This window comes from Dromiciops gliroides, chromosome 1, assembly GCF_019393635.1.
Source record: "Dromiciops gliroides isolate mDroGli1 chromosome 1, mDroGli1.pri, whole genome shotgun sequence".
In the NCBI taxonomy this organism is placed as follows: domain Eukaryota; kingdom Metazoa; phylum Chordata; class Mammalia; order Microbiotheria; family Microbiotheriidae; genus Dromiciops; species Dromiciops gliroides.
This window is the reverse complement of record NC_057861.1, coordinates 517073836-517087349: the sequence shown is the minus strand read 5'-3', so window position 1 is coordinate 517087349 and position 13514 is coordinate 517073836. Positions and strand designations below refer to the sequence as shown.

Below are 13514 nucleotides of genomic sequence, written 5' to 3'. Positions count from 1 at the left end.
AAAATTGGAAACTGTGGGTGGGGGTAGGAAAAGGAATATCTGCACAAATGTTCAAATTGTGGTATATAGATGTCATGGAATATATGGTATCCCAAAAAATGTTGGAATGGACAGTTTCAGAGAAAACTGAGAAAGCCTTTATGAATTGATGGCAGAATGAAGTGGGCACAACCAGAAAACAATTTATACAATTGTAACAACATTCCTGACATAAACAACTTTGAAAGACTTTAAAAGGGGAAGAGTTACGATGACAGAGTAAAAGGAAGCAGTGTAGTGAGTTCCCTACCACAAACTTCTCCAAAGTGATCTAGAAGTGACCAGACTTAATCCTGATGGGAAACCCAGGAACAAAGTCACAGTTCTTTGTCCAGACAATTCTTGTGTAAACCTTGGCAGGGAGGCTCTTTTATTCTATCTTTTCCCCCCTCTTTTATATTAATGTTTTTAATGGAAATTCTTTTCCTATCTCTTCCTGCTGGATTTTGTTGGTAATATACAGAAATGCTGATGATTTCTGTGGGCTTATTTTGTATTCTGAAACTTATAGCAATGCATTTTCAGTGATCCTAAAGATGATCAGTGCACGCAGAGCCCATAATTCAAACCAGCATCCTCCCACTGATGGTACATAGAAGAATCAAAATTCTAGGCGATTCAAAATTAATGGAAAAACATATTGGATTTAGTCTGCCATTTTGTTGTTGTCTAGTTGTTTAAGTCATATTATAACTCTTCATGACTCCTTATTGGGGTTTTCTTGGTAAAGATACTAGAGTGGTTTGTTATTTCCTTCTTCAGTTCATTTTATAGATGAGGAAACTAAGGTAACCAGGGTTAAGAGACTTTCCCAGAGTCACAGACTAGTAGTAAATGTCTGAGGCTGAATTTAAATTCAGGTCCTCCTGACTCCAGGACTGGCATTCTATCCACTATACCATCTAGCTTCCCTTAGTGTGCCATAGCATAGTATGAATGATAATTTGAATAGAAGTGGGATAAGAAATGACATAAGGTATACGTGGAAAAGTAAGTGGATTTGTCATAGCATGAGAAAGGGTAAGAGCATTGAACTGTTATCCACAAAACACTAAAAGACCTAACAAAGAAGACCTCCCAGTGCATTAGTTTGATGGAAGGATCTAAACTAAAATCCCACAAGATGAGTTATAATCTACAAAAGTGAATAGAGTGCCCACATTGATGAGATCCTGAATCTATTAATTATTTACAAAGTACTTTCCAGTCTACTAGATTTGTAATCTTAGCATCTCATTCCCCACTCTCACTCATCCCACATACCCAATTAGTAGTCAAAATTTGCGATTTCTATGATCACATCTCTGGAATTTGACCCTTTTTCTCTACTCACACAGCTACAACCTTAGTTCAGGTTCATCATCCCGCATCTGGATTATTTCAACAGCTTCTTGATTATCTCCTTGCCCTATCTTTTACCACTCAAGTTCATCCCACAAAGTTCTGCTTAAGTGATTTTCCTTAAGCACAGATCTATGTCACTCAGTGAATGTTAGTGAATTGCTGTTGTCTCAAGGATAAGATAAAAACTTTATTTAGCCTTTAGATCTTTCACAACCTGGCCCAAACCTATCATTCCAGCCTCATTGGGCATTACTCCCCCTTTCATATTCCATGATCCAGCCAAAGTCGCCTTTTCTCTGTTCCTCACCCAAGATACTTCCTCTCCCATTTCTCTGTTTGCACTAGCCATCCCTCATCCCTTGAATACTCTTTTCTCACTTGTACCTCATATAATCCCTCTCTTTCTTCAAGACAGAGCTCAGGTACCTCCTCCTCTTCTACATGAAATCCTTTCAGTGCTAGTACCATCCCTCTCAAACTACTTTATATTTAACTACATTGTATATTCATTCTCCTTATATACTTAGATATGTACTTATTATTTTCCCCATTAGAATATAAACTTCTTATACATAAGTATATATCGTGCCTAGCACAGTTCCTGACACATAATAGGCAATTAACAAGTACCTTGCTGATTGACACAATCTCATTTGATCCTCTCATTACTTTTTTTTGGGAAGCAATCTGGGTTAAGTGACTAGTACACATCTGAGGCTGGATTTGAACACAGGTCCTCCTGACTCTACGGCTGGTGCTCTATCCACTGTGCCACCTAGTTAGTTGCCCTCTTTAGTTTCTATTAATTAAAAATATAGGTGTGACTTTATATAGCATTTCTTTTCACATGTATCGCATGTATGATATCATATTGGAAATTATAAGCCTATTTTGGACAACAGTTTTTAATTATTCTAAGAAAATGACTAAAAGGTCTGTACATTTTTATGCAGAGGTGCCACTATGAGGCAAATATTTCAAGGAGGTGAAAAAGAGAAAGGCTCCATATACAGCAAAATATCGGTATGGGTACTTTTTTCCCTTTATTATCAAGGAAATAAAAACAGATGTTCATTGACATGAGAATGACTAAAACTATGGTAAATGTTATTATTTCATTAAATCACTGATACATTGAGGCTCAGGAAGGATGAAGTGACCCTAGGTAAGTGATAGGGCCCAGGCAACTCTTTAGGTCCCTTTCTTTTTTCTATTATTTTATATTGCCTCTGTAAGGGATTATACTTTAATGAGTCTTCACATTTTCCTATTCATTTCATGGTTAATTTAAAATTATGTGATCATTCAAACTGCTGAAATCTTGAAAAGATGGGCAACCAGGGGTTTTCATATAAAATGAAAATTTTCACATTTTTGTATGATTTGCACAAGGTCATGGACCAGTAATAAATGAATGTGGCTGTCAATGTGCAACAAGAGTAAGACTTGTTATCTCCTACTGGGTTCAAATTAGTTGTATATGATGAAAAGTTATTCCAATTTCTTCTGAAGTTTTATCATTTTAAGAGTATTTTGTTTTTGTTTTTTTTTTCTCAAAATCTAGCAAAGTGCCTTTTACATAAAAGATGGTTAATCAGTATTTGTTGAATTGTTGAATGTTAAAAACAAAGGAGTAATAACCCCACAAATAGATGTTAAGTAGATTCAATGACTTTTAGAAAATTTTTTCTGGCTTACTGTTTTAATTTGTGGAAACTTGACACATTTTAGCTTTTCTTCTGATTGCAGGGGAAAAAACCAATAATACAGAACAACGCAAGAAAAACATTCAATCTTTTAATATGAGATGCAAGGTCAGTATAGTGAAGTAGAAAGAGATATAGGATTGAGTTTGAAGATCTAAATTCAAGACTGGATTACATTATTTGTTAGCTGTGTGACCTTGAGCAATTTAATCTTTCTGATCTTATTTCCTTTTTTCCTGGAATAGATAAAATGGCAGAGTAGCATCTGACTTAGTAGACAGAGCACTGGACTTAGATTTGGAAATAATTGGATTTCAATCCTGCATCATACTATTACTATTATGTGGTCCTGAGCAGATCACAATCTCCTCATCCCTGTTTCTTCACCTATAAAGTAGAGATAAGAGCAAGTACCTCAAGGGTTGTTGTAAAGATCAAATAAGACAATATATTTATAAAGAGTTTTTAAGATAAACATCAAAATCTATGTAAATATTAGATAATAAGGTTTGGCATAAAGGAGATAAACGTTTCACGAGCCGGTATGAGGGCTCAGAGGGCTTGCTGAGTCTTAGCTGGGTAAAATATCAATCAAACAACAAGGATTTATTAATGGCCTACTATGTGCCTGGCATTGTGATAAACATAGGGAGAATAAGAAAGTTCCTCCTCATGTAAAACAACAACAAAAACTATGTACAAACAATTTTTTGTTTAGGGTGAATTTACTTATTTAGGATAAATCAAAGTTCATTTCAGAGGGAAAGCACTAGCTTTAAGGGGAGGGCAGCTAGGTGGTGGAATGTATAAAGCACTGGCCCTGGATTCAGGAGGACCTGAGTTCAAATCCTACCTCAGACACTTGACACTAGCTGTGTGACCCTAGGCAAGTCACTTAACCCTAATTGTCCCACAAACAAACAAAACAAAAAAGAAAGAAAGAAAAGAGGGACCAGGAAAGGTTTCTTGAAGAATATGGGATTTTAACAAATGTGAAAGAAGCCAGGAGGCAGTAGTGAGGAGAGAGAACATTCCAGCTAGTGAAAATGCCTGGAGTCAGGAGATTGGAGTGATGTATGGAAAGAACAGCAAGGAGGCCAATGTCACTGAACTGTAGAGTACATGGAATGGAGTAAGGTATAAGGAGACTGGAAAGGTACAAAAGGGATAGGATGAAGGGCTGTAAAGCTAAATGGGATTTTACATTTGATTCTGGAGGCAATCAGAAGTCACTGGAGTTTGTTGAATGGGAGTGATGAAGTCAGACTTTCACTTTAAGAAAACCACTTTGAGAGCTGAATGGAGGATGGATCAGAATGAGGAGACTTGAGGCAGGGAGACCAATCAAAAAGCTATAGAGCAGTAGTCTAGGAGTGAAGTGATATGGGCGTGTACTGTGGGGTTGGTAGTGTCGGAGGAAAGAATGGGGACATACAGGAGAGCTGTTGTGAAATTAGAAATAACAAGACTTGGCAATATATTGGATATATGGGATGAGAGAGAGAGAGAGTAAGGAGTCAAGGATGGAAATGAGGTTGTGAGCCTGAGTAACTGGGAGGATGGTAGTACCCTTGAAAGAAGTCCGACAGGCAGTCAGGGATGGGTAAATTAGAAAACTTAGGGCTAGGTAAGTAGGTTGGACAGTCACCAACATAGAAATGATCACTGAGTCCATGGGAACTGATAAGATCACAAAACAAAATAAGAGAGGGAGATAAAAAGGGGGCCCAGAACAGAGCCCTGGGAGATAACTGTAGGCATGACTTGGATGATCATCCAGCAAAGAAGGCTGAGGAGCAGTCAAAAGGTAGAAGGAGAACCAGGAGAGAGGTGTTGTAAAACCTAGAGAAAAGAGTGGGGGGGGGGGGGGAAGTGATTGACAATGGCAAAGGGTACAAAGAGGTCTAAAAGGATAAGGACTGAGAAAAATACTATGAGATTTGGCAATTAAGATATCGTCAGTAACTTTGGAAAGTCAGTTTTGTTTGAATGATGAGGTCAGAAGCTAGAGAGTTGAGAAGAGAGTAAGAAGAATTCTGTTTGGGGCATGTTCAGTTTAAGATGTCTATAGGCCATCCTGTTCAAGATGTCTAATAGCTTGAGGCAACTAAGTGGCTCAGTGGATAGAGCCCTGGGCCTATAGTAAGGAAGACTTGAGCTCAACTCTGGCTTTATACACTTACTAGCTTTGTGAATCTGGGCAACTCATTTAACCCACCTGAATTTCCTAGGTTGTAAAATGGGGATGATAATAATAGCATTTACCTCTCAGGGTTGTTGTGAGGATCAAATGAGCTAATTATTTATAAAGCACTTAGCACTGTGCTTGGCACATAGCAAGTGGTTAATAAATGCTTTTCTCTCCCTCCCTGTTGGAAATTAAAGACTGTAGGTCAGGAGAGGTATGAGGACTGGATAAATAGATGTGAGAATCATCTGCATATAGATAATAATTAAATCCATAGAAGCTAATGAGATCATCAAGAGAAATAGTATAGAGGGAGAAGAGACTTCAAGGAGATTAAGAAGGATGAAGATTATGAAAAGGCCATTAGATATGGCAATTAAGAGATCACTGGTAACTGGAGAGAGAATTATCAGTGACAGGGCCACATTCTTGGACTTTCTGACTTTAAGCCTAGAACTCTTTGTAGTAAACCAAGCTGCATCTATTTCATATGTTTACTTCATACCAGAACAGAATCCAACTGAAAACCATATGGCACTGTAAATAAAGCTTCATGTCAACATATGCCATATATAACCAAATATGCATAATGTCATTGTATTGGGTTCCTGGTATTTGTAATCATCTAAGATGTAAGGCCTTGTGTTTAAAAGACAAACTTTTTTAGTTGTGTGCCTCCCTTCCCCAAAATAGGTATTTTCATGTCAAGGATTTATTTTGTAAATATAAGGAAAGCTTAGAGCTGTAAAATAGCTAATAAATGTATTAACCTATCTAAAGGCCCTGAATTGTTAGGTAGCTGAATTGTTTTAGCCTATGCTCTTTTATTTATTTACTTACTTATTGATTGATTGATTGATTGGTGGGGCAGTGAGGGTTAAGTGACTTGCCCAGGGTCACACAGCTAGTGTCAGGTGTCTAAGGTCATATTTGAACTCAGGTCCTCCTCAATCCAGGGCCAGTGCTTTATCCACTGTGCCACCTAGCTGCCCCAGCCTAGGTTCTTTCAAGATCACCTCTTATATGTGTGTTAACACCTATCTTATATATGTGTTAATTCTATGCCTATTATTAAATTTGAATTAAACATTATTGTTAACATTTCCATTTTTTTAAACCCAGGATTCTCAATTAACTTCTTTTTTATATAAGAGCTTTTAAGGATAATTACCCTCCATATAGCCTAAAAGTGTTGGTCCACTCCTCTTTTTAACTGAAATTGGCTCATTTTTTATTCATTCCCCTGTTCCCTTCTGAGGTAATCAAAGAAGTATAGTAGGGACATAGCTTACATGTAAGTACTATGGTGATATGCATAGCCACAGTTTTACATGAGAATCCTATCTATGTTAATGTGCATCTTCTATATAATAGGGAACTCCCCCCCACCCTTGCCTCCATGTTGGTCAAACCAAATTCAAAGGCATCCTAACAGGGTTTTATTAATATTAATAGCTCGTAGTGCTGGTTACAAGGTGAGTATATGCATTATTTTATTTGATTCTCTAGTAAGCCTTGAGCCAGGGAATAGAATTATTATGCCTCTTTTACTCTAGTTCTTGAAAGATTTGTGATTTTATCACTTTGAGTGCTCCTATCAAATTCTATCACTAGCCCTCCATTCATTAATGCATCAAGTATTGATGAGTTAGTCTGTCTCTAAAAAATCATCAATTCGTGGCAAACTTTCTGATCGCCAAATTTATGAAGGGTTTTAAAAGTCAAAGAGGATTTTATATTTGATCTTGAAATAGGGGGCCACTAGAGTTTATTGACTAGACTAGTGACATGGTCAGAACTGTGCTTTAGGAAGAATAGTTTATTTTGACAAAGAGAAGGGCCCCTTCTTCATGTAAGATGACATGAAGGAGGAAATAGTTGGGGAAGACATTTGAGTGAAGAAAGATGGGGAAGAAGAGAGAAGAGGAAGTTCCCTTATCATCTCTGCATCCCTTGATTCTATCATCCTCTTCTCCTTGATACTCTTCCCTTTAGGTTTTTCTGATGCTGCCCTCTTGGTTTTCCTGCCTGTCTCACTGTTCTTTCTCAGCAGCCTTTGCTGTAGCTTTATCCAAGTTATGCCCATTAACTCCAGGTATTCTCCAAGGCTCTGTTCTAGGCCCTCTTCCCTTCTCCCTCTATATCTTGCTTAGTGATCTCATTGGCTCCCATGGGTTCAATTATCATCTCTATAAAGATGATTTTCAATCTGTTTATCCAGTTCTATCATCCTTCCTCTGTTCTCCCATCCTTAATTGCTTATCGAATATCTCAGAGTGTTCTATATACACCTTGAACTTAACAAGTCCAAAACCGAACTCATTACTCCCAAGCCCTCCACTTACAAATGTCCTTGTTATTGTGAATGGCACTAATATCCTACCAGTCATTCAGGCTCACAAACTCAGTGTAATCATCTCTTCACATATACTCCCCTTCTCATATCCAGTTTGTTGACAAGTTTTGTAGCTTCTACCTTTACAACATCTCTCTTATATGCCCTATTTTCCTCCCTGACACTACCACTACCCTGGCACAGGCCCTCATGAACTAATGCCTGGATTATTGCAAGAGCCTTCTGCTTAGTTTCCCTGCCTTAAGTCTCTCCCCATTCCAGTCCATCCACCACTCAGCTATCAAAATGATCATAATAAAGTGAAGGTCTGATGTGTCACCTCCATTTTTCAGTCAATTTTGATTCAAGATCAAATAAAAGATCCTTAATTTGGTTTTTAAAGCCCTTTGTAACTTGACCTTCTTATCTTTGCTCTCTTTTACTCCCCATCACTACTTTTTCAGCAACATTGACTTCCTAGATTTTTCTAGAACGAGACAGTACATCTCTAGACTACATTTTCTTCTTCTTCTTTTTATTTTTGGTGAGGCAATTGGGGTTAAGTGACTTGCCTAGGGTCACACAGCTAGTAAGTGTTAAGTGTCTGAGGCCAGATTTGAACTCAGGTCCTCCTGACTCCAGGGCTCTATCCACTGTGCCACCTAGCTGCCCCTCTAGACTACATTTTCACTAGCTATCCCCCATGCCTGGAATGTTCTCCCTCCTCATTTGTCTCCCAGTTTGCTTCAACAAATCTTAGTTAAAATTCCACATTCTGTAAAGAAATCTTTCCAGACATCTGCATCTATCTATCTATCTATCTATCTATCTATCTATCTATCTATCTATCTATCTATCTATCTATCTATCTATCTCTATATCTCTCTTTTACATATACATTTTTGCTTGTTGTCTCTCCCATTAGAATATGAACTTCTTGAGAGCAAGACCACAATTTGGCTTTATTTGTATCAGCATTGTTTTGCATGGTGCTTAGAACATAGAGATTGGTTAATAAATGCTTATTAACTGGCTTACAAAATGCCTACTCCAAAAAGGCTCAGCAGTTCTGAAACATAGTACTCCTAAAACATTGCTTGGGACACGCTTATGTGTAAGAGCCAGGACTTGGACCCATTCTTTTAGACTGAGGTAGGCCCTCAATTCCTATGCCATATTGCATTTTCAAAAAAAGAGAAAAAAATCACAGAATCAGAATCTCATAATATAGAATCTAGATTCTTAAACTATGGGTCTTGACCCCATAAGGGGTTATATAACTGAATGTGGGAGTTGTGAAAAATTTGGCAACTATAAAAGGTTATGTGTACCTATTTTATATATATCTATATACCTGGGTTGAGTATAAAGTTCTTGGGTGAAAAGGGGTCACAAGTGCAAAAAGTTTAAGAAGCACTCATCTAGACTGTGAAGGAACCCCATAGGCCATTTTCCTTTTAAAAAAAGGTTTAAATTCCCTGATTATATTTAATCTAGATGAAAGGGAGTGAGGACATTTATGTATATAATTTGTTTTGGAAGGATGTTGGCCAAATAGTAGTTCTTTGGAGGAGTGTAATCTTTTCCAAATGAAACACCAACCCTCATAAAAATAATTTTTAAAAATCCAGTAATTTTCTAAGTTCCTGGTTTATTGAGGAAAGAAATGCTTGTGTGTATATGTGTGTGTGTGTGTGTGTGTGTGTGTGTGTGTGTGTGTGTGTGTGTGTGTGTGTGTGTGTGTGTGTATCTTTTCCTCATAAGGTCAAACAAATGAACTAAAGGAAAGTGCTATATATAGTTCAGAAGTTTGGACAGGGTCAGAGAAAAGCTGAAAAGGTTGTTTTGCTATATCTCTGTGGAATCACTTTAAAGAAAGCCCTTTTACTAATTTATTTGAACTACTTATGTACATTTGCTCTTTTGTTATTCCCATGGACTTTCAAAGCTTGGCCCCTTCCTACCTTTCCAGTCTTCAAAAACTTTACTCCCTTCATGTTTGCTCCAGCAACACTGTGCCAAGCACAGTGCTAAGTGCTTTACAAATATTAACTCATTTGATCTTCACACAGGATATTTCATCTTTCTATGCATTTGCATTTTCTGTTTCCTATTGCCTAAAATGTTCTGCCTCCTTACCTTTGCCTTTTAACTTCCCTTGCTTTCTTTAAAACAGCTCAAATCTGACCTGGAAGAGGCTTTTCCATCATCAGATGCTAGTGACTTTTCTAAGATTACCTTTCAGCTTGGTGTATGGGATGTTCCAAAAACTTTAATGCAACTTTTAGAATTTCATAGATATTAACCTCACTAAGATTTCTGGGACACCTGGTGTATTTTTGTCACTACCTATTTACAAGTTGTCTCAGTTTCTTCAGGGGTAGAACTGCATTTTGCCTATCTTTGTATTCATAGAGCTTAACACAATAGTAAGTGGTTAATAAAGCCTTTATGATGTGTTTGTTTTTTCCATTTTGCCTCTTTTCATTTACAAGAAAATGGCTCTCTGCTTTGAAAATCTTTAGAATTCATTGGGATTTTAGGGAAGAATTATAGAGAAATGAGTTCATTCCTGTTTTTTACATCTTCACAATTTTATTTTTTATTTTCAATATTTTTCCAATTACATATAAAAACAAGAAAAATAAAGTTTTTTAAAATGCTTTGATTGACATTCAGACTCCATCAGTTCTTTCTTTGGAGGTTGATAGCATTTTTCATTATAAATCCTTTGGTTGTCTCAGATCATTGTATTGCTGAGAATAGCTAACTCATTCACAGTTGATCATCATACAATATTGCTGTTACTGTATACATTATTCTCCTGATTCTCCTCACTTCACTTTGTATCAGTTCACATAAGTCTTTCCAGGTTTTTCTGAAAGTATTCTGCTCTTCATTTCTTCTAACACAATAGTATTCCATCACAATCATATACCACAACTTATTCAGCCATTCCCCAATTGATGGGCCTTCCCTCAGTTTCCATTTTTTTTGCTACCGCCAAAATAGCTGCTATAAATATTTTTGTACATATAGGTCTTTTTTCCATTTAAAAAAAATCTTTTTGGGATACAGCCTAGTGGTTTATTGCTAGGTCAAAGGGTATGCAGTTTTATAGCCCTTTGGGCATAGTTCCAAATTGATCTCCAGAATGGTTAAATCAGTTCACAACTCTTCCAACAGTGCATTAGCGTCCCAATTTTCCTACATCACCTCCAACATTGATCATTTTCCTTTTCTGTCTTATTAGCCAATCTGATAGGTGGGAGGTAGTACCTCAGATTTGTTTTAATTTGCATTTGTCTAATCAATAATATTGTGTTTTTTTCACCTAACCATAGATAGAGCACCGGGCCTGGAGTCCAGAAGACTCCTCATTCTGAGTTCAAATCCAGCCTCAGATACTAGCTGTGTGATCCTCTGCAAGTCACTTAACCCTGTTGGTCTCATTTCTTCATCTATAAAATAGCTGGAGGAAATGGCAAACCATTTAGTATCTCTGCCAAGAAATCCCGAAATAGGGTCACAAAGAGTCAGACAGGATAATTTTGCTTTCTTCTTCTGAAAACTTCCTGTTCATATTTTTTGACCATTTATCAACTGGTGAATGATTTCTGTAAGGAAAACAACTCCTGTCCAATAATTCTCTGGAACTCAGCACTCAGCCGCGGTGATGAGTCAAAGGCTCATTTATCATCATTCTCCTGAGAATGGGGCAACCCAATGTGACAAAAATGGAAACAGGAATGGCCCCTCCCCTTTTTCATCATTACTCTGATTACTCAAGGCTTACAAGGCAAACACTAGCTAACCAGAATGCTGTATTTCCAACCCTAATTTCTTGGTCTAAATTTGTGAGGGGAGTCTTAATTAGCCTTTGAATTAATCCTCCCCTGTGAATATTAGCATTTGAGTGTCTGCTTCTATCTTCCCAGGAGAAATTTCTCTATCTGAATTAACCCTTGAGAGGAGGCAATTGCCCATTTCCTTGCAATTTCTATTCTTATAAATTTGAATCAGTTCTCTTTGTATTTGAAAAATGAGGCCCTTATCGGAGAAACTTGCTCTGAATTTCCCCCCTAATTTCCTTCTAATTTTGCTTGCATTGGTTTTGTTTGTGCAAAACCAGTTTGATTCAATGTAATAAAAGTTATCCATTTTACATTGCATAATGCATTCTGTCTTTTCTTTGGTGATAAATTCTTCTCTTTTCTATTTCATGTTCCCCTAATTTGCTTATAGTAATCTTTTATGACCTTATCTTGATATATAGTGTGAGATGTTCTATGTCGTTTCTGCCAGAACTGCTATCCAGTTTTCCCGGTTTTTGTGATCTGGTACAGCTAGGCCCAGTTCCTTCACATTTTTTCGTTGATTCTCTTAATATTCTTGACCATTTGTTCTTCCAGATGAATTTTATTATTTTTTCTAGTTCTATATAATTTTTGATAGTTTGGTATGATTAATAATTTTAAACAGATATTGGTTCCATTTTTTCAAGGTACAAATATTATCAGAAATACTTTGGGTTTGGGTTCCTTCCCCTTTTTCCATCTCTTCCTCTACACAAAGCTTTGCATTCCTAGCCCCAGACACCTCACCAAAAATAAAAAAAACAAAACAAAACAAAAACTCAGTCTCAAACTTCCTTAGTTTGGGTGGACTCCCCTCTTGGTACTTAAAGCTATTTACATTTTAAAAAGAATTTTAATGCTAATAGATCCCAAAAGGTTAGGCGGAGCTCTTTTTAGTTCCTATTTCCGCACAAATTGCCCAGTTATCCTCCTCCCCAACCCTTCCCCAAAGACGGTCTTTTTGGATTGGGGGGGGGGGGGGCTTAGGCTGTCACCTGGGGTGGGGTGGCCTCTCCTCTAGACCAGGCTGCTACCTCAGTTCCTGGCAGGGGAGCGGAGTGGGTTGGCCCCAATGAACCATGCCTCAGAGCTGCCCACCTTCATTTGACAGGTAAGGTTATGGGAAGGACCGCCCCATCCCTCCCCTCCTCATCTTCGCCTTCTGACAGCTTCCCCACCCCCTGCCGCGCGCTTTCCACCTTCCCTACACCCAGAGCTTCCGAAACGTCTGCAACCCCTACGGCCCATGCTCTCCTTTCCTTTGGATTAGCCTGACAATTAACGCAAAACTCCATCACATCCCCACCTCCGCCCTGTCCTGCCCCGCCCTCAGAGGAGGGATGTTTTAGCCAGGCAGCAGAGGCCTGGGGCCTGCGACCTAGTAAACGGTAGAAAGCTGTAGCTGCAGAGAAATTGACAGTGCGCATTCCCACCCGGGTGGGGAAAGGGTAGTCTCCCGCTCACTGCGCAGCCGCGACGGAGGCCTAGGGAGGGAGGGGCTACGAACCAACCTGCCTCCCCTCTGGAGGTAGCGGACTCCCTCCTCCTTCCCCTCCGCAGTATTCAGTACGCCTGCGCGGATAGCACGTCGTTAGCCGTCTCCTACCCACCTTTTCTCGCCCGCTATACGGGGTTCCTACAGGGTCTTCTGGAGACGTGTCTCCCGGCCTCTGCTCTTCACGAGCACAGTGCGGGAAAGCAAGTGGGGCTGGGGACCAGAATCTTTAAACCTCCCCTCCGGGACAGACTTGAGAGAAAGATGGATCATTTTTTTCCTTCCCTGAACCCGGTCCAGCACAAGTAGTCCGGCGCACGGACCCGACCGAGTGTGGGGGGTCCCAATCTTGCGCCTCCTAGAGCGGGAGAGGTGGCTGGGACGGAAGCCGCTGTAGCCCCGGAAGGAGCCCTTCTGGCGGGCCCATCCTGACTGAGTCGTGAGACCCCTGGGCATCCGCAGGGGTCTCTTGTTAGGCGAAGCAGGGAGAACCTGCTGCTACCACAGGGTTGCCTTAGGGGCCCTAGGCCCCAACCCCTTGCAGGCCGTG

At 39.0% G+C, this 13514-nt stretch overlaps 1 protein-coding gene across 12 annotated transcripts in view; it reads left to right on the top strand.

Annotated features, from left to right (window-relative positions):
- SEMA4D (semaphorin 4D) overlaps positions 1-13514 on the top strand; it is a 207624-nt gene that overhangs the window by 37194 nt on the left and 156916 nt on the right. The gene's annotated exons all lie outside the window — the stretch shown is intronic.